The sequence below is a fragment of the Triturus cristatus genome, chromosome 2_1 (assembly GCF_964204655.1).
Source record: "Triturus cristatus chromosome 2_1, aTriCri1.1, whole genome shotgun sequence".
Classification (NCBI taxonomy): domain Eukaryota; kingdom Metazoa; phylum Chordata; class Amphibia; order Caudata; family Salamandridae; genus Triturus; species Triturus cristatus.
Genome location: NC_140581.1, coordinates 1,145,455,765 through 1,145,482,789, shown reverse-complemented (window position 1 = coordinate 1,145,482,789; position 27,025 = coordinate 1,145,455,765).

The window sequence follows — 27,025 nt, the reverse complement described above, 5'->3', positions numbered from 1 at the left end:
CGTGCACCGCTGTGGTCGATCTTGGAGACGACAATGTTCTGACGAGTTTGATTTGCTTCTTTTTAGGCAGATATGGTGTGGTGACTGTCAGCAATGGAAATTCATAATGGCTTTATTACATATCCTGTATAACAGGAAGCCAAGGGAAGGGGGCGTGGCCAAGCCGGCTACCATGGCGGCTGCATCTTGCTAGGGCTCCACGATCGGGCCGGACAAGTGGTCACTTCCAGACGTTGCACCCCCTCGGAAAACGCACCTCTGGGCATCGGAGGGTCCCGGGCATCTGCTGCTCCGTTGCGGTGCAACGCTGAAGGGGAGAAGCGGAGTGGCGGCGCGATACAGCTCCGGACCGGGACCCGGGATCGCAAGATGGCGGCGAGCGGACCCTGAAGTCCGCGATCGAGGGACCGGAGGACCACTGGACAACGGGTACAGTTGGCAAACCTACCCTGTGACCCCCACTGAGCCTAGACCGGTACCTGCATGCCGCTGAGGGATGGTGGAGCCCCGGAGACAGGCTGTAAGCGTGAGCGTCCCCTTCCCTGTCCTGGCGCGAAGAGAGAGAGCGGCCATGACACCTGCAGAGCACGTCCCACGCAGCAATCGGCCCCGCAGCTGAGAGGACGAGGCACACCGGATAAGAACCGACGCCTTCCCTGGGGCGCCTGGAGGCTACGACGCCCGCGGTGAGTGCGGAGCTGTGGGGGGAGCCCTGGAGAGTCTGGAGGCAGGATCGGGACGCCTGACCCTAAGATGGCGCCCGACGGGACGTCACCACATTGAGGCCTGGAGCCCATCACTGAGAGCGGAGGGCGCCGGTATTGAGGGAGAGCGGCCTTCATTCCTCCCGGATCATACCCAGGATACCCCACCCTGCGGGACGGCATAAACCCGGACGGCACCCAGAACTCGAACATCACCGATGGGGGTGGCCACCCTGGGGACCTATCGAAGAGTGCCGAGCGGTGGAGTGCCTTGCGGGGGCTCGCTTTGAGGGAAGACACGAGACGGGATGACGCCTCCCATATGTTGTGAATAACGATCCCCGAGATCGACGGACGGCGGCCTCCTCACAGCGCACAGACAGGGGCAGGATGGCGGAGGATCTCGTGGAGCTACGGAGGCCTGTGGCGGAGCACGAAGAGCCCTGGTGGGGGCACTAATCCTTGGTGAGAGCGAGATCAGAGCCGAAGCGCGCCCCCCCCTGCCTCCTCGGGAGGAGAGGGAGCCCGCGTCCCCCAGCAGACGGGCGCGGAGGATCACGCGGAGCTGAGGAAGCCGGTGGCGGAGCACGAGGAGCCCCGGTGGGGACACAAACCATTGGTGAGAGCGAAACCGGCGACGAGACGACCCCCCTGCCTCCTCGGGAGGAGAGGGAGCCCGTGTCCCCCAGCGGACGTACCTCGATCGCAACCATGGGGAAGCCCCGGGGGACCCAACAGACGGCAGTTCCCGAGACGGCCCCAGAGAAGATGCCCAGAGCCCGGACGTGGGTGGGCGCGGCGGAGCCGCTGCCTGACTCCTCGGTATCTGTCAAGTTGGACCAGGTTCTGGCCGCCATAGAGCACTCCAGGGTCTCCATGGAGGAGCGGCTCGGGACACTAGCGACGGACATTAGCCTTATCCGGGATGACCATCGGAAGCTGGTGGATAGAGTGAAGGACGGAGAGAAGAAGATGGAAGACGTACAGCCAACGCTCGATAAACACCAGCAGACGCTCCAGGAGGTGCTGCATCGCCTAACCATCATGGAGGAGCGGGCGGACGATTTAGAAGGGCGCTCACGACGCTGCAACATTCGCGTAATAGGGCTACCTGAAGGAATCGAAGGCACAGACCCCCTGCAATACTTAGAGACTTGGGTGAAATCCTTCACCCCGGATAAGGATCGCTCCGCATTCTTCTCTCTGGAACGAGCCCACAGGGTCCCGGCCCGCCGACCGCCCCCAGGGGCGCCCCCGAGGCCGCTGCTAGCAAAATTCCTCCACTTCCGCGACAGGGATGCGGTGCTACGCGCGGCACGAGTGGCGGGCACCCTGCGGGTCGACAACCAACGTGTTATGGTGTTCCCCGACTATGCACGAGCAGTTCAACAACAACGTGCCTCCTTTCTGAATGTAAAGAGACGTCTGCGCGAGAACAATATCCACTACTCCTTGCTTTTCCCGGCCCGTCTCAGGGTGGTCTATGCCGACTCTACTGTGTTTTTCACGAACGCCACGGAAGCTCAAGATTGGGCAGACCAGCACTGCACACGACAATCTAGGGCGGAGATCGCAAGAGACCCGCATCCTAAGCCTCCACGATCCGGAAGGCGGTCGCAACGGCGCCCACGCGAGGGCGTGAGTGGCAGAGCACGTGCACGCACCCAAGACTCTCCTGACCTCGAGCAAATCGTGAAAGAACGGAGGGAGGCCTTGCAAGCGGTGATCGACCTGCAGGCATCTCCTCTACCGGATGACATTGATCGGCCACCGCATATCTTTACCTCGGAGGAGGAGAATGACAGTGATGGAACAGGGACGGGGGAGAACTCCGTGACACCCCCCATGGTCACTCCGCAGACGGCGGACCTCATTCTAGATGGACAATCTGGCTCCCATGCGAAATGAAAGGGGACTCTTGTACCTACCATTGAGCCAAATGTACTTTCTTCCCCGCCTATTGAACTTCGGCCCTAATCTCGTAGCCTGCTATAGCAGGTGCAACGTCCATTTCTCCTACTACTGGCCCGATTCGTTTCTGGCCCAGTACGCATGCACCGCCGCCCCCTTCATATATTGTTGTATTTCCCCTTAAGTGGGTAAACAGGTTTGGACGCACCGTCCTTGATGATGGGTCCTAGGCATTGGGGATGTTCCCCGACCCCTTTGGTTCAGTTGTATACCCCAGTTGCACACCTTTCCCACCCCTCATATGCAATGAAACAGATCCAGCCATCTCCCACATATGCTTACGTGGCGTCGGGGGACGCAGACACCCTTAGCCACCTGGAGCGACCGAGATATGCGCACCTCAATAGGCGTAGTCCCTGCGCTTGGCGAACAGACACAGACCATGACGCATCACACGCCACACACTGATGTCACCATCCTCACCCTGAATGTTAGGGGGCTTCACACTCCACGCAAACGATATGCGGTGTATTCCTACGCAAAGCGTCACAACACCCCGATAGTCTTTTTGCAAGAGACGCACCTCATTGCAAAAGAGGTCGGGAAACTACAGTTGAAATGGAGGGGCCTCCTGTGTGCCACAACCTACTCTGCGTATGCGCGCGGGGCGCTGGTCTGGGTGCGACCGGGAACTCCCTTCCGGGAGCTTCGGAGAGTAGTCGACAAAGAAGGTAGATATGCACTACTGGAGGGTCTTTTAGACGGACAGGTAGTACTTCTCGGTAGCATTTACGCCCCTAATGTTGACCAAGACAAGTTTTGGGACCATCTCACAGGGGTCCTTGCCCCATTTGCTTCTATACCCTGGGTTCTGGGAGGAGACTATAATTGCTCACTTGACCTGAACCTTGACCGATCGCACCCACCTCCACTGCACTCCCCGGCACATAAGCAAACCACTAGATTCCGGGCATGGATTTCACACTGGTCGCTAACTGATGCCTGGCGGCTGCGCCACCCCCTGGTCCGCTTGTATTCCTTTCATTCCATCCCACACAACTTGCGCGTCCGACTTGACCGCTTCTTATGTACGGCGACTATCCTACCCAGGATCGCCCACACAGACTACCTGGGCAGGATTATATCCGATCACGATGCTCACATTCTCCAGTTACACTGGCGGCCCCCACACCCACCGGTCCCCACGTGGCGCTTGCCGCGGGACTGTCTATCGGACCAGATCTTTCGTCACGATCAGGAGGGTAGCATCCAAGACTATTTCACGCGCAACTCGGGGACGGCGTCCTCTAGGTTGGTGGAATGGGATGCGTTTAAGGTGGTGGCCCGGGGAGAGTGCCTGAGGCAAATAACGGGTGTTAGACGCGTGTTGGAACAGGCCCTCACCACCGCGGAACACCGCCTGGCGACCCTCACCAAACGGGATGCTACGTCCGAAGAGGAGACGCGGCGTATAGCAGAAGCCAAAACGGCCTATCACTCGGCCTCCGCGGATCTGCGAAGGTGCAACTTCCGATCATATGCTACACGGATGCATAAAGAGAGGGACAAGACGGGCACTCTACTGGCGTGGTTAGCCAGGCAAGACACGGAAGTCAAACCCATCACCGAGATACTGGACCCTGGGGGGGTGTTAGTGCACTCCCAAGCGGAGATTCTGGGGGCCTTCCGCGACTACTATGCCGAGACGTATAGCGACCCCACCTCTACCCCGCAGGATGTAGTGGATCGCTTTCTCGATCCTTTACCTCTCCCAACAATCACGAGGACAGAGCAAGAGGCCCTAGATACCATACTAGCTTCGGCGGATGTGACGCGGGCCCTGCGTGCCCTGGCCCGAAATAAAGCTCCGGGGCTGGATGGGTTCCCCCTAGAATATTACACAACGTTTTCAGTGCACCTAGTCCCTCGGTTAGTGGAGGTGTTTGCGGCGGCGTTGAAGAAAGGAGAATTGCCGAAATCCATGCGAGAATCCGTAATCGTGACATTCCTGAAACCGCATAGGGACCCACAGCGAATGGCCTCCTACCGTCCGATATCGCTATTGTCAGCCGATTGCAAACTCTTCGGGAAGACCTTGGCGGATAGATATGTCCAAATTATACGCTCTCTGGTTCACCCGGATCAGTGCGGATTTATACCCGGCAGATGTACGTCCCAGAACATACGTCGAGTCTTCCACATTCAGGATCAGGTACAGGGGATATACCCTCGAGCGGCCTGTCTCATCTTAGATCTCGAGAAGGCCTTCGATTCCCTCACATGGCAGTTTCTGTTCTCGGTGCTGCAGCGAGTAGGCATAGGGCCCACCCTCCTCGCCTATACGCGCTTACTGTACACCGGACTGACCTCGCGGGTGCGCCTAGGCCGATACATATCGACGGAGTTTGCGGTTCAGAGAGGCACGCGACAAGGCTGCCCGCTATCCCCTCTGCTTTTTGCCCTGGCGGTGGAGCCTCTAGCCATACGACTCCGGCGGGAAGGAGAGGGCTGGGGCATCCCGATAGCAGGCACGGTGCATAGTGTTTCCTTATACGCGGATGACCTGCTGATCTATGTGCGGGACATTGCGGACGATCTGACACCCCTCTGGGAAACTTTGCAGGAATTTACCGTGGCCTCAGGACTACGAGTAAATTGGGATAAATCCACAATTTATCCGCTGCATCCGGGACTACCTCCGCAGGAGGTTCACATAGGAACCCAGCGAGTGCCTTGGAGCGCGGAGGCCCCCCGGTACCTTGGTATTCGTCTCTACCACTCCTCCACAGATATGTTCGAGGGTAACCATTGCAAGGCACTGGCGAGCATTAGGGCTACGATCGGATTTTGGAAGAGCCTCCCATTGGCTCCAATTGGGAGAGTAGCGTTGGCCAAAATGATCATAGTTCCGAGATTGCTGTATTTTTTTACCAACCTGCCCGTAATCCCGCCCAGGACCTTTTTCCGGGACCTAGACTCCCTTCTTAGTGCGCTCATCTGGGGGTCCAACAGACACAGAATAGCCCTGACAAAACTACAACTGCCCACCACGCAGGGTGGCTTGGGAGCCCCATCATTCGAAGCCTACTTCTTAGCAGCACAACTGCAATGGCTGTCTCATTGGACAGCAGACAGGTACACTGTGGAAACTCATGCCATCGCAGGACAGGTATCGGTTCCGGAGATCCGTCGCTTGCTCCTCCCTGGCACACACCCAAAGCCCACGTACCCCTTACAGGTGTTGGTCGCACGTAAGTGCATGCTGCGGATACACCGCATGTCCCCGGGGACCCCGTTGTACTCCCCTTTACTCACTCTGGTAGGATGGCCCAACCGGGAACACTACTACACGAATAGCGCGCTTCGCACATGGACGGGGTGTGGCTTAACGGAGGCAGCGTCCCTTTTCGAGGACGGGCAACTAAGACCGTTCCTTAGTTTGGTGGAGGAATACGGGCTTCCCCCAGGGCAGTTCCTGCTTCACCGCCAACTCCTAGATAGCTACCGACCGCATAAGGACCTAAGTAGCGGGGAACCACACCCACACCCAGTGCTACACACGATCCTACATATGGGAGCAGGACGCCATCTAACTACATGGCTTTACAAAGCCATACGGGAATTGACTAATAAACCATTGGCGACCCTCCGGGCCACCTGGGAGGCAGAAATCGGGCGGGTGCTCCATGAAGGGGAGTGGGAGAAGGCTTTGAGATACCCTAAGAAAGTCTCCAGAAACGCACGATTTAAAAACATCCAATATTATATCCTACACAGGGCCTATCTCACACCTGCACGCCTCCAACGATTCTACCCTGACACTCAGTTCCTATGCCCCAGATGTCACGAACAAAATGCAGACTTTCGGCATATGTTTTGGAGCTGCTCCGTCATTCAAATCTTCTGGCACCACATTCACACCGCTTTGGGTACCCTCACTGGGCTCACTTGCATGAACACTTGGGAGGCCAGCGCCATAGGCATCTTTCGCGTCAGTAAGCAGCACAAGGTGCAGACTTGCTTCCTCTCCTTAGCGGTGCTCTTGGCCAAACGCAGCATAGCCATGCATTGGCGTTCCCCCACCGGCCCTCCGGTGGCAGCGTGGGTGGGAGCTACACACAAATGGGCGGCGGCGGAGGAGGAGACATTACGGGAGGAGGAGGTGAAAGGGACCCGCAAGCACCCTATATCAATGGAATGGGCCATGTTATTATACCAGTTTAGGCAGCTCTCCCCGGGGGCGGACCCACCAGATGACGCATCTACACAACTAATCCGGAGTACACAGTCACAGGCTCTGCCCACCTGAATCCGTAGGCAACCAGCCGCGCGAGGTCTTGACAAACCCTAGCTCCAGGCACACTATTACGATTTTCGGTCGTAACGACTAGGATAGGCAAACATGAGTATCAGAGGTGCCTCACCATCACGACGCTGCATTCCCCCCCTAGTGCAATTGGATATATTCTTCCATATTCATTCCCTAGTTTATACCTCTGTTAAACCCCAGTTCCTTTGCCATATATGGAACCCGAGATCGTAGGATGTGAACGTCACGATAACTGTATACACTGTTTATGCCTCTTGGTAACGAATCATCAATCAATACAATTGTTAAGTATCCTTACAGGATGTATGATCGAACACGACCACTTGAAGAATATGAATGATATACAATGTATGAAATGTGAAAATGGCAATAAAAATAAGTTAAAAAAAAAAAAAAACAGGAAGCCAAGGGAAATTAAGGCCCACAGCATCACTCTCAGCATTTTGAAGCAGGAGCTGGTGGGGCATAACACGCCAGGTGAAAACCCAAGTAAAGAGATCATCCGGACATACAAAGCAGGACTACACCACCAGCTTCTCTCTTGTAGACCTTTTGAATTACATCAATTTTTTTTTATTCAATCCTGGATGAAAATTCAAAAGTCATGCTCATTCAGTAATTTAAATAGTTATGAAAGAGTGTTGACCCCAGAGACACATGACAAAACTATTTATTATTGAAGCCATCGATTGGAATGGACAATACCGCCCATAAGGGGCAATTTCTGATGATGCTGGTGGCGGAGTCGCTTTTGTGTTCAGAGTTTTCGATTTATTGTTGAGGAAAAATTAAAGAAAGCGCCTCACTTGGATGTGCCTGAAGACTTGGAGCTTGACTACCATCAGTTGCATCTTCAACTAGCTAATGAGACTTGTTTGGAGGTTCTATAAGGGAGCGCAGCAATTATAATACCCTGGAGACAGACTGGAGCAAATACTTCTTTTCTAGAAGAGCCACCCAAAATGATCAAGAACACAGCTTGATTAAGGGTGCACATGGAGCAATTAGGGACAAAGAAGGCTTAAATGTGTTAAGCTTTATATCCAAAGGAATGATTTAACCCAATAGGGTGATATATGTTGCAGGTATATCACCTGCACGGCTATTCCAACTTCCATTACTGACATACATCATGCCATTTCTATCTAATCTATGAGCTGCTGTCATATTGAAAATTGAGTATTACATCGTTCTGTGCATCAGACTCTCACTTTTAGATTAGTAAAATTCAAGGAGATAAAAACAGTGGAGGAAGGGAGAGCTCCAACCCCATTGTCACACTAACGTCACAGAAGCACTGCAAAGTCTTAGTTAAACTGAGTACATATACCAATTAGGTTTCAGTGGTTTATACGCAGTATGCCACCTCAAAGGAATGAATGTCATATGTAATGAATAAGTCGTAGATTCTGTGATAAATGCAATATTTGAAAACACTTTATTAAAACAAGACCATTTCTCAATTTAAAATAAGCCACAGATGAACTCAACAGTTGACTATAGGACACTAATATGACAAAAGAACTAATTCAGCAGCAAAATCGGAAAGAATGGTATTCTCATCAATATTCTGATTTACTTAATTATCATGCAGTGATAAAATCACATTCTACTTGAGGTAAAAAAAAATAACACCCAATGCACTTATGATATAATTCTGCATGCATACCAGAGATCTATTAAAGTTATTAATGCTTTTAGGTGTATGTTATTATGAAATCTATTTAGGAAGCAATAAAACGTGTGAGTAATGTTGGATATTTCAGAATACATGCAAGCAACATTCAAAGTATAAATGACACTTAATTATGACTTTCAAACCAAGTATCAGTGCCTAGTGCGCTACCAGTAGATCTAAATATTAATATTTCCCATATCAATCAGGTGGTCAAAAAGCCTTCTTTAATTTCCCAATCTGGAAAACTGTTTCTTGAACGCATTCTCCTTACACAATATGCCTTTATTCACTGATACCCTCATCCCTTTACATTTGAAATAAACCAAAGATCTGCTTCTTTAAAGTTCTGGAAAGCACTTTAGAAAAGAATGCAGGCCCACACAAACCCTCACCTTCATATTTCACTACTATATTTTCCTATGCTCAGTGTACTTCATTGCTTGATTTAGTGGTATCTATGCACCGTTGCCAAACAGTTATAAAGGTAGGCAAAACACATTGAGGACATTTGGCGTTTTTCTGTATCGGCTTTCCCTTTTACTGACACTTTCCCAAACAATTTTTTCTTGTTTGTTATCTCCTTATCGAATAGGATTCTAAAACAATTTCACCCTTGATTACTTTATTGTATAAGATCCTATACTCTGAAAAGTGAAGTATTACAAAAAAGTGGTGAATTCAATGTTCCAGTCATTGTTAATTTATGGAATAGTGCAGGCTTAATAATATTTGCTAAATATGATTCTTATTCTCCTTTGAATATACAATTACAAAAATTCATGTTTTTCTCATTGTATATGGTAGGCTATGCCACTATGCAAGCATTTCTTACGGTTGTGATCGACAACAAGCCCTTCTATGGCTCTGAATCTGGCCAAAAACTTAGTGATTCTGCATCTCCCCCTCAAATTTATTATAGCCGCAATTCATGAGATTGAAGGTCACCCTACCTCCACTGTCACATATCACTGGGATAGAGGTCCTGGAAGATGACCCATGGGGCGTGCACCGCTGTGGTCGATCTTGGAGACGACAATGTTCTGACGAGTTTGATTTGCTTGTTTTTAGGCAGATATGGTGTGGTGACTGTCAGCAATGGAAATTCATAATGGCTTTATTACATATCCTGTATAACAGGAAGCCAAGGGAAATTGAGGCCCATAGCATCACTCTCAGCATTTTGAAGCAGGAGCTGGTGGGGCATAACACGCAAGGTGAAAACCCAAGTAAAGAGATCCTCCGGACATACAAAGCAGGACTACACCACCAGCTTCTCTCTTGTGTAGACCTTTTGAATAACATCAATTTTTTTTTATTCAATCTTGGATGAAAATTCGAAAGTCATGCTCATTCAGTAATTTAAATAGATATGAAAGAGTGATGACCCCAGAGACACATGACAAAACTATTTATTAATGAAGCCATCGATTGGAGTGGACAATACCGCCCATAAGGGGCAATTCCTGATGATGCTGGTGGCGGAGTCGCTTTTGTGTTCAGAGTTTCCGATTTATTGTTGAGGAACAATTAAAGAAAGCGCCTCACTTGGATGTGCCTGAAGACTTGGAGCTTGACTACCATCAGTTGCATCTGCAACTAGCTAATGAGACTTGTTTGGAGGTTCTAGAAGGGAGCGCAGCAATTATAATACCCTGGAGACAGATTGGAGCAAATACTTCTTTTCTAGAAGAGCCACCCAAAATGATCAAGAACACAGCTTGATTAAGGGTGCACATGGAGCAATTAGGGACAAAGAAGGCTTAAATGTGTTAAGCTTTATATCCAAAGGAATGATTTAACCCAATAGGGTGATATATGTTGCAGGTATATCACCTGCACGGCTATTCCAACTTCCATTACTGACATACATCATGCCATTTCTATCTAATCTATGAGCTGCTGTCATGTTGAAAATTGAGTATTACATCGTTCTGTGCATCAGACTCTCACTTTTAGATTAGTAAAATTCAAGGAGATAAAAACAGTGGAGGAAGGGAGACCTCCAACCCCATTGTCACACTAACGTCACAGAAGCACTGCAAAGTCTTAGTTAAACTGAGTACATATACCAATTAGGTTTCAGTGGTTTATACGCAGTATGCCACCTCAAAGGAATGAATGTCATATGTAATGAATAAGTCGTAGATTCTGTGATAAATGCAATATTTGAAAACACTTTATTAAAACAAGACCATTTCTCAATTTAAAATAAGCCACAGATGAACTCAACAATTGACTATAGGACACTAATATGACAAAAGAACTAATTCAGCAGCAAAATCGGAAAGAATGGTATTCTCATCAATATTCTGATTTACTTAATTATCATGCAGTGATAAAAGATGTGAAAATCACATTCTACTTGAGGTAAAAAAAATAACACCCAATGCACTTATGATATAATTCTGCATGCATACCAGAGATCTATTAAAGTTATTAATGCTTTTAGGTGTATGTTATTATGAAATCTATTTAGGAAGCAATAAAACGTGTGAGTAATGTTGGATATTTCAGAATACATGCAAGCAACATTCAAAGTATAAATGACACTTAATTATGACTTTCAAACCAAGTATCAGTGCCTAGTGCGCTACCAGTAGATCTAAATATTAATATTTCCCATATCAATCAGGTGGTCAAAAAGCCTTCTTTAATTTCCCAATCTGGAAAACTGTTTCTTGAACGCATTCTCCTTACACAATATGCCTTTATTCACTGATACCCTCATCCCTTTACATTTGAAATAAACCAAAGATCTGCTTCTTTAAAATTCTGGAAAGCACTTTAGAAAAGAATGCAGGCCCACACAAACCCTCACCTTCCTATTTCACTACTATATTTTCCTATGCTCAGTGTACTTCATTGCTTGATTTAGTGGTATCTATGCACCGTTGCCAAACAGTTATAAAGGTAGGCAAAACACATTGAGGACATTTGGCGTTTTTCTGTATCGGCTTTCCCTTTTACTGACACTTTCCCAAACACTTTTTTCTTGTTTGTTATCTCCTTATCGAATAGGATTCTAAAACAATTTCACCCTTGATTACTTTATTGTATAAGATCCTATACTCTGAAAAGTGAAGTATTACAAAAAAGTGGTGAATTCAATGTTCCAGTCATTGTTAATTTATGGAATAGTGCAGGCTTAATAATATTTGCTAAATATGATTCTTATTCTCCTTTGAATATACAATTACAAAAATTCATGTTTTTCTCATTGTATATGGTAGGCTATGCCACTATGCAAGCATTTCTTACGGATGTGATCGACAACAAGCCCTTCTATGGCTCTGAATCTGGCCAAAAACTTAGTGATTCTGCATCTCCCCCTCAAATTTATTATAGCCGCAATTCATGAGATTGAAGGTCACCCTACCTCCACTGTCACATATCACTGGGATAGAGGTCCTGGAAGATGACCCATGGGGGTGCACCGCTGTGGTCGATCTTGGAGACGACAATGTTCTGACGAGTTTGATTTGCTTGTTTTTAGGCAGATATGGTGTGGTGACTGTCAGCAATGGAAATTCATAATGGCTTTATTACATATCCTGTTTAACAGGAAGCCAAGGGAAATTGAGGCCCATAGCATCACTCTCAGCATTTTGAAGCAGGAGCTGGTGGGGCATAACACGCCAGGTGAAAACCCAAGTAAAGAGATCCTCTGGACATACAAAGCAGGACTACACCACCAGCTTCTCTCTTGTAGACCTTTTGAATTACATCAATTTTTTTTTATTCAATCCTGGATGAAAATTCGAAAGTCATGCTCATTCAGTAATTTAAATAGTTATGAAAGAGTGTTGACCCCAGAGACACATGACAAAACTATTTATTAATGAAGCCATCGATTGGAGTGGATAATACCGCCCATAAGGGGCAATTCCTGATGATGCTGGTGGCGGAGTCGCTTTTGTGTTCAGAGTTTCCGATTTATTGTTGAGGAACAATTAAAGAAAGCGCCTCACTTGGATGTGCCTGAAGACTTGGAGCTTGACTACCATCAGTTGCATCTGCAACTAGCTAATGAGACTTGTTTGGAGGTTCTAGAAGGGAGCGCAGCAATTATAATACCCTGGAGACAGACTGGAGCAAATACTTCTTTTCTAGAAGAGCCACCCAAAATGATCAAGAACACAGCTTGATTAAGGGTGCACATGGAGCAATTAGGGACAAAGAAGGCTTAAATGTGTTAAGCTTTATATCCAAAGGAATGATTTAACCCAATAGGGTGATATATGTTGCAGGTATATCACCTGCACGGCTATTCCAACTTCCATTACTGACATACATCATGCCATTTCTATCTAATCTATGAGCTGCTGTCATGTTGAAAATTGAGTATTACATCGTTCTGTGCATCAGACTCTCACTTTTAGATTAGTAAAATTCAAGGAGATAAAAACAGTGGAGGAAGGGAGACCTCCAACCCCATTGTCACACTAACGTCACAGAAGCACTGCAAAGTCTTAGTTAAACTGAGTACATATACCAATTAGGTTTCAGTGGTTTATACGCAGTATGCCACCTCAAAGGAATGAATGTCATATGTAATGAATAAGTCGTAGATTCTGTGATAAATGCAATATTTGAAAACACTTTATTAAAACAAGACCATTTCTCAATTTAAAATAAGCCACAGATGAACTCAACAGTTGGCTATAGGACACTAATATGACAAAAGAAATAATTCAGCAGCAAAATCGGAAAGAATGGTATTCTCATCAATATTCTGATTTACTTAATTATCATGCAGTGATAAAAGATATGAAAATCACATTCTACTTGAGATTAAAAAAAAATAACACCCAATGCACTTATGATATAATTATGCATGCATACCAGAGATCTATTAAAGTTATTAATGCTTTTAGGTGTATGTTATTATGAAATCTATTTAGGAAGCAATAAAACGTGTGAGTAATGTTGGATATTTCAGAATACATGCAAGCAACATTCAAAGTATAAATGACACTTAATTATCACTTTAAAACCAAGTATCAGTGCCTAGTGAGCTACCAGTAGATCTAAATATTAATATTTCCCATATCAATCAGGTGGTCAAAAAGCCTTCTGTAATTTCCCAATCTGGAAAACTGTTTCTTGAACGCATTCTCCTTACACAATATGCCTTTATTCACTGATACCCTCATCCCTTTACATTTGAAATAAACCAAAGATCTGCTTCTTTAAAATTCTGGAAAGCACTTTAGAAAAGAATGCAGGCCCACACAAACCCTCACCTTCATATTTCACTACTATATTTTCCTATGCTCAGTGTACTTCATTGCTTGATTTAGTGGTATCTATGCACCATTGCCAAACAGTTATAAAGGTAGGCAAAACACATTGAGGACATTTGGCGTTTTTCTGTATCGGCTTTCCCTTTTACTGACACTTTCCCAAACACTTTTTTCTTGTTTGTTATCTCCTTATCGAATAGGATTCTAAAACAATTTCACCCTTGATTACTTTATTGTATAAGATTCTATACTCTGAAAAGTGAAGTATTACAAAAAAGTGGTGAATTCAATGTTCCAGTCATTGTTAATTTATGGAATAGTGCAGGCTTAATAATATTTGCTAAATATGATTCTTATTCTCCTTTGAATATACAATTACAAAAATTCCTGTTTTTCTCATTGTATATGGTAGGCTATGCCACTATGCAAGCATTTCTTATGGTTGTGATCGACAACAAGCCCTTCTATGGCTCTGAATCTGGCCAAAAACTTAGTGATTCTGCATCTCCCCCTCAAATGTATTATAGCCGCAATTCATGAGATTGAAGGTCACCCTACCTCCACTGTCACATATCACTGGGATAGAGGTCCTGGAAGATGATCCATGGGGCGTGCACCGCTGTGGTCGATCTTGGAGACGACAATGTTCTGACGAGTTTGATTTGCTTGTTTTTAGGCAGATATGGTGTGGTGACTGTCAGCAATGGAAATTCATAATGGCTTTATTACATATCCTGTATAACAGGAAGCCAAGGGAAATTGAGGCCCATAGCATCACTCTCAGCATTTTGAAGCAGGAGCTGGTGGGGCATAACACGCAAGGTGAAAACCCAAGTAAAGAGATCCTCCGGACATACAAAGCAGGACTACACCACCAGCTTCTCTCTTGTAGACCTTTTGAATTACATCAATTTTTTTTTATTCAATCCTGGATGAAAATTCGAAAGTCATGCTCATTCAGAAATTTAAATAGTTATGAAAGAGTGTTGTCCCCAGAGACACATGACAAAACTATTTATTATTGAAGCCATCGATTGGAATGGACAATACCGCCCATAAGGGGCAATTCCTGATGATGCTGGTGGCGGAGTCGCTTTTGTGTTCAGAGTTTTTGATTTATTGTTGAGGAAAAATTAAAGAAAGCGCCTCACTTGGATGTGCCTGAAGACTTGGAGCTTGACTACCATCAGTTGCATCTGCAACTAGCTAATGAGACTTGTTTGGAGTTTCTAGAAGGGAGTGCAGCAATTATAATACCCTGGAGACAGACTGGAGCAAATACTTCTTTTCTAGAAGAGCCACCCAAAATGATCAAGAACACAGCTTGATTAAGGGTGCACATGGAGCAATTAGGGACAAAGAAGGCTTAAATGTGTTAAGCTTTATATCCAAAGGAATGATTTAACCCAATAAGGTGATATATGTTGCAGGTATATCACCTGCACGGCTACTCCAACTTCCATTGCTGACATACATCATGCCATTTCTATCTAATCTATGAGCTGCTCTCATGTTGAAAATTGAGTATTACATCGTTCTGTGCATCAGACTCTCACTTTTAGATTAGTAAAATTCAAGGAGATAAAAACAGTGGAGGAAGGGAGAGCTCCAACCCCATTGTCACACTAACGTCACAGAAGCACTGCAAAGTCTTAGTTAAACTGAGTACACATACCAATTAGGTTTCAGTGGTTTATACGCAGTATGCCACCTCAAAGGATGAATGTCATATGTAATGAATAAGTCGTAGATTCTGTGATAAATGCAATATTTGAAAACACTTTATTAAAACAAGACCATTTCTCAATTTAAAATAAGCCACAGATGAACTCAACAGTTGACGATAGGACACTAATATGACAAAAGAACTAATTCAGCAGCAAAATCGGAAAGAATGGTATTGTCATCAATATTCTGATTTACTTAATTACCATGCAGTGATAAAAGATTTGAAAATCACATTCTACTTGAGATAAAAAAAAATAACACCCAATGCACTTATGATATAATTCTGCATGCATACCAGAGATCTATTAAAGTTATTAATGCTTTTAGGTGTATGTTATTATGAAATCTATTTAGGAAGCAATAAAACGTGTGAGTAATGTTGGATATTTCAGAATACATGCAAGCAACATTCAAAGTATAAATGACACTTAATTATGACTTTCAAACCAAGTATCAGTGCCTAGTGCGCTACCAGTAGATCTAAATATTAATATTTCCCATATCAATCAGGTGGTCAAAAAGCCTTCTTTAATTTCCCAATCTGGAAAACTGTTTCTTGAACGCATTCTCCTTACACAATATGCCTTTATTCACTGATACCCTCATCCCTTTACATTTGAAATAAACCAAAGATCTGCTTCTTTAAAATTCTGGAAAACACTTTAGAAAAGAATGCAGGCCCACACAAACCCTCACCTTCATATTTCACTACTATATTTTCCTATGCTCAGTGTACTTCATTGCTTGATTTAGTGGTATCTATGCACCGTGGCCAAACAGTTATAAAGGTAGGCAAAACACATTGAGGACATTTGGCTTTTTTCTGTATCGGCTTTCCCTTTTACTGACACTTTCCCAAACACTTTTTTCTTGTTTGTTATCTCCTTATCGAATAGGATTCTAAAACAATTTCACCCTTGATTACTTTATTGTATAAGATCCTATACTCTGAAAAGTGAAGTATTACAAAAAAGTGGTGAATTCAATGTTCCAGTCATTGTTAATATATGGAATAGTGCACGCTTAATAATATTTGCTAAATATGATTCTTATTCTCCTTTGAATATACAATTACAAAAATTCATGTTTTTCTCATTGTATATGGTAGGCTATGCCACTATGCAAGCATTTCTTACGGATGTAATCGACAACAAGCACCTTCTGTGGTTCAGAATCTGTCCACAAACTTAGTGATTCTGCATCTCCCCCTCAAATGTATTATAGCCGCAATTCATGAGATTGAAGGTCACCCTACCTCCACTGTCACACGTCACTGGGATAGAGGTCCTGGAAGATGACCCATGGGGCGTGCACCGCTGTGGTCGATCTTGGAGACGACAATGTTCTGACGAGCTTGATTTGCTTGTTTTTAGGCAGATATGGTGTGGTGACTGTCAGCAATGGAAATTCATAATGGCTTTATTACATATCCTGTTTAACAGGAAGCCAAGGGAAATTGAGGCCCAAAGCATCACTCTCAGCCTTTTGAAGCAGGAGCTGGTGGGGCATAACACGCAAGGTGAAAACCCAAGTAAAGAGATCCTCCGGATATACAAAGCAGGTCTACACCACCAGCTTCTCTCTTGTGTAGACCTTTTGAATAACATCAATTTTTTTTTATTCAATCCTGGATGAAAATTCGAAAGTCATGCTCATTCAGTAATTTAAATAGTTGTGAAAGAGTGTTGACCCCAGAGACACATGACAAAACTATTTGTTATTGAAGCCATCGATTGGAATGGACAATACCGCCCATAAGGGGCAATTCCTGATGATGCTGGTGGCGGAGTCGCTTTTGTGTTCAGAGTTTCTGATTTATTGTTGAGGAACAATTCAAGAAAGCGCCTCACTTGGATGTGCCTGAAGACTTGGAGCTTGACTACCATCAGTTGCATCTGCAACTAGCTAATGAGACTTGTTTGGAGGTTCTAGAAGGAAGCGCAGCAATTATAATACCCTGGACACAGACTGGAGCAAATACTTCTTTTCTAAAAGAGCCACCCACAATGATCAAGCACACAGCTTGATTAAGGGTGCACATGGAGCAATTAGGGACAAAGAAGGCTTAAAGGTGTTAAGCTTTATATCCAAAGGAATGATTTAACCCAATAGGGTGATATATGTTGCAGGTATATCACCTGCACGGCTATTCCAACTTCCATTGCTGACATACATCATGCCATTTCTATCTATGAGCTGCTGTCATGTTGAAAATTGAGTATTACATAATTCTGTGCATCAGACTCTCAATTTTAGATAAGTAAAATTCAAGGAGATAAAAACAGTGGAGGAAGGGAGAGCTCCAACCCCATTGTCACACTAACGTCACAGAAGCACTGCAAAGTCTTAGTTAAACTGAGTACATATACCAATTAGGTTTCAGTGGTTTATACACAGTATGCCCCCTCAAAGGAATGAATGTCATATGTAATGAATAAGTCATAGATTCTGTGATAAATGCAATATTTGAAAACACTTTATTAAAACAAGACCATTTCTCAATTTAAAATAAGTCACAGATGAACTCAACAGTTGACTATAGGACACTAATATGACAAAAGAACTAATTCAGCAGCAAAATCGGAAAGAATGGTATTCTCATCAATATTCTGATTTACTTAATTATCATGCAGTGATAAAAGATCTGAAAATCACATTCTACTTGAGATAAAAAAAATAACACCCAATGCACTTATGATATAATTCTGCATGCATACCAGAGATCTATTAAAGTTATTAATGCTTTTAGGTGTATGTTATTATGAAATCTATTTAGGAAGCAATAAAACATGTGAGAAATGTTGGATATTTCAGAATACATGCAAGCAACATTCAAAGTATAAATGACACTTAATTATGACTTTCAAACCCAGTATCAGTGCCTAGAGCGCTACCAGTAGATCTAAATATTAATATTTCCCATATCAATCAGGTGGTCAAAAAGCTTTCTTTAATTTCCCAATCTGGAAAACTGTTTCTTGAACGCATTCTCCTTACACAATATGCCTTTATTCACTGATACCCTCATCCCTTTACATTTTAAATAAACCAAAGATCTGCTTCTTTAAAATTCTGGAAAGCACTTTAGAAAAGAATGCAGGCCCACACAAACCCTCACCTTCATATTTCACTACTATATTTTCCTATGCTCAGTGTACTTCATTGCTTGATTTAGTGGTATCTATGCACCGTGGCCAAACAGTTATAAAGGTAGGCAAAACACATTGAGGACATTTGGCTTTTTTCTGTATCGGCTTTCCCTTTTACTGGCACTTTTCCAAACACTTTTTTCTTGTTTGTTATCTCCTTATCGAATAGGATTCTAAAACAATTTCACCCTTGATTACTTTATTGTATAAGATCCTATACTCTGAAAAGTGAAGTATTACTAAAAAGTTGTGAATTCAATGTTCCAGTCATTGTTAATTTATGGAATAGTGCAGGCTTAATAATATTTGCTAAATATGATTCTTATTCTCCTTTGAATATACAATTACAAAAATTCATGTTTTTCTCATTGTATATGGTAGGCTATGCCACTATGCAAGCATTTCTTACGGTTGTAATCGACAACAAGCCATTCTATGGCTCTGAATCTGGCCACAAACGTAGTGATTCTGCATCTCCCCCTCAAATTTATTATAGCCGCAATTCATGAGATTGAAGGTCACCCTACCTCCACTGTCACATATCACTGGGATAGAGGTCCTGGAAGATGACCCATGGGACGTGCACCGCTGTGGTCGATCTTGGAGACGACAATGTTCTGACGAGCTTGATTTCCTTGTTTTTAGGCAGATATGGTGTGGTGACTGTCAGCAATGGAAATTCATAATGGCTGTATTACATATCCTGTATAACAGGAAGCCAAGGGAAATTGAGGCCCATAGCATCACTCCCAGCATTTTGAAGCAGGAGCTGGTGGGGCATAACACCCAAGGTGAAAACCCTAGTAAAGAGATCCTCCGGACATACAAAGCAGGACTACACCACCAGCTTCTCTCTTGTAGACCTTTTGAATTACATCAATTTTTTTAAATTCAATCCTAGATGATAATTCGAAAGTCATGCTCATTCAGTAATTTAAATAGTTATGAAAAAGTGTTGACCCCAGAGACACATGACAAAACTATTTATTATTGAAGCCATCGATTGGAATGGACAATACCGCCCATAAGGGGAAATTCCTGATGATGCTGGTGGCGGAGTCGCTTTTGTGTTCAGAGTTTCCGATTTATTGTTGAGGAACAGTTAAAGAAAGCGCCTCACTTGGATGTGCCTGAAGACTTGGAGCTTGACTACCATCAGTTGCATCTGCAACTAGCTAATGAGACTTGTTTGGAGGTTTTAGAAGGGAGCGCAGCAATTATAATACCCTGGAGACAGACTGGAGCAAATACTTCTTTTCTAGAAGAGCCACCCAAAATGATCAAGAACACAGCTTGATTAAGGGTGCACATGGAGCAATTAGGGACAAAGAAGGCTTAAATGTGTTAAGCTTTATATCCAAAGGAATGATTTAACCCAATAGGATGATATATGTTGCAGGTATATCACCTGCACAGCTATTTCAACTTCCATTGCTGACATACATCATGCCATTTCTATCTAATCTATGAGCTGCTCTCATGTTGAAAATTGAGTATTACATCGTTCTGTGCATCAGACTCTCACTTTTAGATTAGTAAAATTCAAGGAGATAAAAACAGTGGAGGAAGGGAGAGCTCCAACCCCATTGTCACACTAACGTCACAGAAGCACTGCAAAGTCTTAGTTAAACTGAGTACATATACCAATTAGGTTTCAGTGGTTTATACACAGTATGCCACCTCAAAGGAATGAATGTCATATGTAATGAATAAGTCGTAGAATCTGTGATAAATGCAATATTTGAAAACACTTTATTAAAACAAGACCATTTCTCAATTTAAAATAAGTCACAGATGAACTCAACAGTTAACTATAGGACACTAATATGACAAAAGAACTAATTCAGCAGCAAAATCGGAAAGAATGGTATTCTCATCAATATTCTGATTTACTTAATTATCATGCAGTGATAAAAGATCTGAAAATCACATTCTACTTGAGATAAAAAAAATAACACCCAATGCACGTATAATATAATTCTGCATGCATACCAGAGATCTATTAAAGTTATTAATGCTTTTAGGTGTATGTTATTATGAAATCTATTTAGGAAGCAATAAAACATGTGAGTAATGTTGGACATTTCAGAATACATGCAAGCAACATTCAAAGTATAAATGACACTTAATTATGACTTTCAAACCAAGTATCAGTGCCTAGAGCGCTACCAGTAGATCTAAATATTAATATTTCACATATCAATCAGGTGGTCAAAAAGCCTTCTTTAATTTCCCAATCTGGAAAACTGTTTCTTGAACGCATTCTCCTTACACAATATGCCTTTATTCACTGATACCCTCATCCCTTTACATTTTAAATAAACCAAAGATCTGCTTCTTTAAAATTCTGGAAAGCACTTTAGAAAAGAATGCAGGCCCACACAAACCCTCACCTTCATATTTCACTACTATATTTTCCTATGCTCAGTGTACTTCATTGCTTGATTTAGTGGTATCTATGCACCGTGGCCAAACAGTTATAAAGGTAGGCAAAACACATTGAGGACATTTGGCTTTTTTCTGTATCGGCTTTCCCTTTTACTAACACTTTTCCAAACACTTTTTTCTTGTTTGTTATCTCCTTATCGAATAGGATTCTAAAACAATTTCACCCTTGATTACTTTATTGTATAAGATCCTATACTCTGAAAAGTGAAGTATTACAAAAAAGTTGTGAATTCAATGTTCCAGTCATTGTTAATTTATGGAATAGTGCAGGCTTAATAATATTTGCTAAATATGATTCTTATTCTCCTTTGAATATACAATTATAAAAATTCATGTTTTTCTCATTGTATATGGTAGGCTATGCCACTATGCAAGCATTTCTTACGGTTGTAATCGACAACAAGCCCTTCTATGGCTCTGAATCTGGCCACAAACTTAGTGATTCTGCATCTCCCCCTCAAATTTATTATAGCCGCAATTCATGATATTGAAGGTCACCCTTCCTCCACTGTCACATATCACTGGGATAGAGGTCCTGGAAGATGACCCATGGGACGTGCACCGCTGTGGTCGATCTTGGAGACGACAATGTTCTGACGAGCTTGATTTGCTTGTTTTTAGGCAGATATGGTGTGGTGACTGTCAGCAATGGAAATTCATAATGGCTGTATTACATATCCTGTATAACAGGAAGCCAAGGGAAATTGAGGCCCATAGCATCACTCCCAGCATTTTGAAGCAGGAGCTGGTGGGGCATAACACCCAAGGTGAAAACCCTAGTAAAGAGATCCTCCGGACATACAAAGCAGGACTACACCACCAGCTTCTCTCTTGTAGACCTTTTGAATTACATCAATTTTTTTAAATTCAATCCTAGATGATAATTCGAAAGTCATGCTCATTCAGTAATTTAAATAGTTATGAAAAAGTGTTGACCCCAGAGACACATGACAAAACTATTTATTATTGAAGCCATCGATTGGAATGGACAATACCGCCCATAAGGGGCAATTCCTGATGATGCTGGTGGTGGAGTCGCTTTTGTGTTCAGAGTTTCCGATTTATTGTTGAGGAACAATTAAAGAAAGCGCCTCACTTGGATGTGCCTGAAGACTTGGAGCTTGACTACCATCAGTTGCATCTGCAACTAGCTAATGAGACTTGTTTGGAGGTTTTAGAAGGGAGCGCAGCAATTATAATACCCTGGAGACAGACTGGAGCAAATACTTCTTTTCTAGAAGAGCCACCCAAAATGATCAAGAACACAGCTTGATTAAGGGTGCACATGGAGCAATTAGGGACAAAGAAGGCTTAAATGTGTTAAGCTTTATATCCAAAGGAATGATTTAACCCAATAGGATGATATATGTTGCAGGTATATAACCTGCACGGCTATTTCAACTTCCATTGCTGACATACATCATGCCATTTCTATCTAATCTATGAGCTGCTCTCATGTTGAAAATTGAGTATTACATCGTTCTGTGCATCAGACTCTCACTTTTAGATTAGTAAAATTCAAGGAGATAAAAACAGTGGAGGAAGGGAGAGCTCCAACCCCATTGTCACACTAACGTCACAGAAGCACTGCAAAGTCTTAGTTAAACTGAGTACATATACCAATTAGGTTTCAGTGGTTTATACACAGTATGCCCCCTCAAAGGAATGAATGTCATATGTAATGAATAAGTCGTAGATTCTGTGATAAATGCAATATTTGAAAACACTTTATTAAAACAAGACCATTTCTCAATTTAAAATAAGTCACAGATGAACTCAACAGTTAACTATAGGACACTAATATGACAAAAGAACTAATTCAGCAGCAAAATCGGAAAGAATGGTATTCTCATCAATATTCTGATTTACTTAATTATCATGCAGTGATAAAAGATCTGAAAATCACATTCTACTTGAGATAAAAAAAATAACACCCAATGCACTTATGATATAAATCTGCATGCATACCAGAGATCTATTAAAGTTATTAATGCTTTTAGGTGTATGTTATTATGAAATCTATTTAGGAAGCAATAAAACGTGTGAGTAATGTTGGATATTTCAGAATACATGCAAGCAACATTCAAAGTATAAATGACACTTAATTATGACTTTCAAACCAAGTATCAGTGCCTAGAGCGCTACCAGTAGATCTAAATATTAATATTTCCCATATCAATCAGGTGGTCAAAAAGCCTTCTTTAATTTCCCAATCTGGAAAACTGATTCTTTAACGCATTCTCCTTACACAATATGCCTTTATTCACTGATACCCTCATCCCTTTACATTTTAAATAAACCAAAGATCTGCTTCTTTAAAATTCTGGAAAGCACTTTAGAAAAGAATGCAGGCCCACACAAACCCTCACCTTCATATTTCACTACTATATTTTCCTATGCTCAGTGTACTTCATTGCTTGATTTAGTGGTATCTATGCACCGTGGCCAAACAGTTATAAAGGTAGGCAAAACACATTGAGGACATTTGGCTTTTTTCTGTATCGGCTTTCCCTTTTACTGACACTTTTCCAAACACTTTTTTCTTGTTTGTTAATTCCTTATCGAATAGGATTCTAAAACAATTTCACCCTTGATTACTTTATTGTATAAGATCCTATACTCTGAAAAGTGAAGTATTACAAAAAAGTTGTGAATTCAATGTTCCAGTCATTGTTAATTTATGGAATAGTGCAGGCTTAATAATATTTGCTAAATATGATTCTTATTCTCCTTTGAATAAACAATTACAAAAATTCATGTTTTTCTCATTGTATATGGTAGGCTATGCCACTATGCAAGCATTTCTTACGGTTGTAATCGACAACAAGCCCTCTATGGCTCTGAATCTGGCCAAAAACTTAGTGATTCTGCATCTCCCCCTCAAATTTATTAAAGCCCCAATTCATGAGATTGAAGGTCACCCTTCCTCCACTGTCACATATCACTGGGATAGAGGTCCTGGAAGATGACCCATGGGACGTGCACCGCTGTGGTCGATCTTGGAGACGACAATGTTCTGACGAGTTTGATTTGCTTGTTTTTAGGCAGATATGGTGTGGTGACTGTCAGCAATGGAAATTCATAATGGCTTTATTACATATCCTGTATAACAGGAAGCCAAGGGAAATTGAGGCCCATTGCATAACTCCCAGCATTTTGAAGCAGGAGCTGGTGGGGCATAACACCCAAGGTGAAAACCCAAGTAAAGAGATCCTCCGGACATACAAAGCAGGACACACCACCAGCTTCTCTCTTGTAGACCTTTTGAATTACATCAATTTTTTTTATTCAATCCTGGATGAAAATTCGAAAGTCATGCTCATTCAGTAATTTAAATAGTTATGAAAGAGTGTTGACCCCAGAGACACATGACAAAACTATTTATTATTGAAGCCATCGATTGGAATGGACAATAACGCCCATAAGGGGCAATTCCTGATGATGCTGGTGGCGGAGTCGCTTTTGTTTTCAGAGTTTCCGATTTATTGTTGAGGAACAATTAAAGAAAGCGCCTCACTTGGATGTGCCTGAAGACTTGGAGCTTGACTACCATCAGTTGCATCTGCAACTAGCTAATGAGACTTGTTTGGAGGTTTTAGAAGGGAGCGCAGCAATTATAATACCCTGGAGACAGACTGGAGCAAATACTTCTTTTCTAGAAGAGCCACCCAAAATGATCAAGAACACAGCTTGATTAAGGGTGCACATGGAGCAATTAGGGACAAAGAAGGCTTAAATGTGTTAAGCTTTATATCCAAAGGAATGATTTAACCCAATAGGATGATATATGTTGCAGGTATATAACCTGCACGGCTATTTCAACTTCCATTGCTGACATACATCATGCCATTTCTATCTAATCTATGAGCTGCTCTCATGTTGAAAATTAAGTATTACATCGTTCTGTGCATCAGACTCTCACTTTTAGATTAGTAAAATTCAAGGAGATAAAAACAGTGGAGGAAGGGAGAGCTCCAACCCCATTGTCACACTAACGTCACAGAAGCACTGCAAAGTCTTAGTTAAACTGAGTACATATACCAATTAGGTTTCAGTGGTTTATACACAGTATGCCCCCTCAAAGGAATGAATGTCATATGTAATGAATAAGTCGTAGATTCTGTGATAAATGCAATATTTGAAAACACTTTATTAAAACAAGACCATTTCTCAATTTAAAATAAGTCACAGATGAACTCAACAGTTAACTATAGGACACTAATATGACAAAAGAACTAATTCAGCAGCAAAATCGGAAAGAATGGTATTCTCATCAATATTCTGATTTACTTAATTATCATGCAGTGATAAAAGATCTGAAAATCACATTCTACTTGAGATAAAAAAAATAACACCCAATGCACTTATGATATAATTCTGCATGCATACCAGAGATCTATTAAAGTTATTAATGCTTTTAGGTGTATGTTATTATGAAATCTATTTAGGAAGCAATAAAACATGTGAGTAATGTTGGACATTTCAGAATACATGCAAGCAACATTCAAAGTATAAATGACACTTAATTATGACTTTCAAACCAAGTATCAGTGCCTAGAGCGCTACCAGTAGATCTAAATATTAATATTTCACATATCAATCAGGTGGTCAAAAAGCCTTCTTTAATTTCCCAATCTGGAAAACTGTTTCTTGAACGCATTCTCCTTACACAATATGCCTTTATTCACTGATACCCTCATCCCTTTACATTTTAAATAAACCAAAGATCTGCTTCTTTAAAATTCTGGAAAGCACTTTAGAAAAGAATGCAGGCCCACACAAACCCTCACCTTCATATTTCACTACTATATTTTCCTATGCTCAGTGTACTTCATTGCTTGATTTAGTGGTATCTATGCACCGTGGCCAAACAGTTATAAAGGTAGGCAAAACACATTGAGGACATTTGGCTTTTTTCTGTATCGGCTTTCCCTTTTACTAACACTTTTCCAAACACTTTTTTCTTGTTTGTTATCTCCTTATCGAATAGGATTCTAAAACAATTTCACCCTTGATTACTTTATTGTATAAGATCCTATACTCTGAAAAGTGAAGTATTACAAAAAAGTTGTGAATTCAATGTTCCAGTCATTGTTAATTTATGGAATAGTGCAGGCTTAATAATATTTGCTAAATATGATTCTTATTCTCCTTTGAATATACAATTATAAAAATTCATGTTTTTCTCATTGTATATGGTAGGCTATGCCACTATGCAAGCATTTCTTACGGTTGTAATCGACAACAAGCCCTTCTATGGCTCTGAATCTGGCCACAAACTTAGTGATTCTGCATCTCCCCCTCAAATTTATTATAGCCGCAATTCATGATATTGAAGGTCACCCTTCCTCCACTGTCACATATCACTGGGATAGAGGTCCTGGAAGATGACCCATGGGACGTGCACCGCTGTGGTCGATCTTGGAGACGACAATGTTCTGACGAGCTTGATTTGCTTGTTTTTAGGCAGATATGGTGTGGTGACTGTCAGCAATGGAAATTCATAATGGCTGTATTACATATCCTGTATAACAGGAAGCCAAGGGAAATTGAGGCCCATAGCATCACTCCCAGCATTTTGAAGCAGGAGCTGGTGGGGCATAACACCCAAGGTGAAAACCCTAGTAAAGAGATCCTCCGGACATACAAAGCAGGACTACACCACCAGCTTCTCTCTTGTAGACCTTTTGAATTACATCAATTTTTTTAAATTCAATCCTAGATGATAATTCGAAAGTCATGCTCATTCAGTAATTTAAATAGTTATGAAAAAGTGTTGACCCCAGAGACACATGACAAAACTATTTATTATTGAAGCCATCGATTGGAATGGA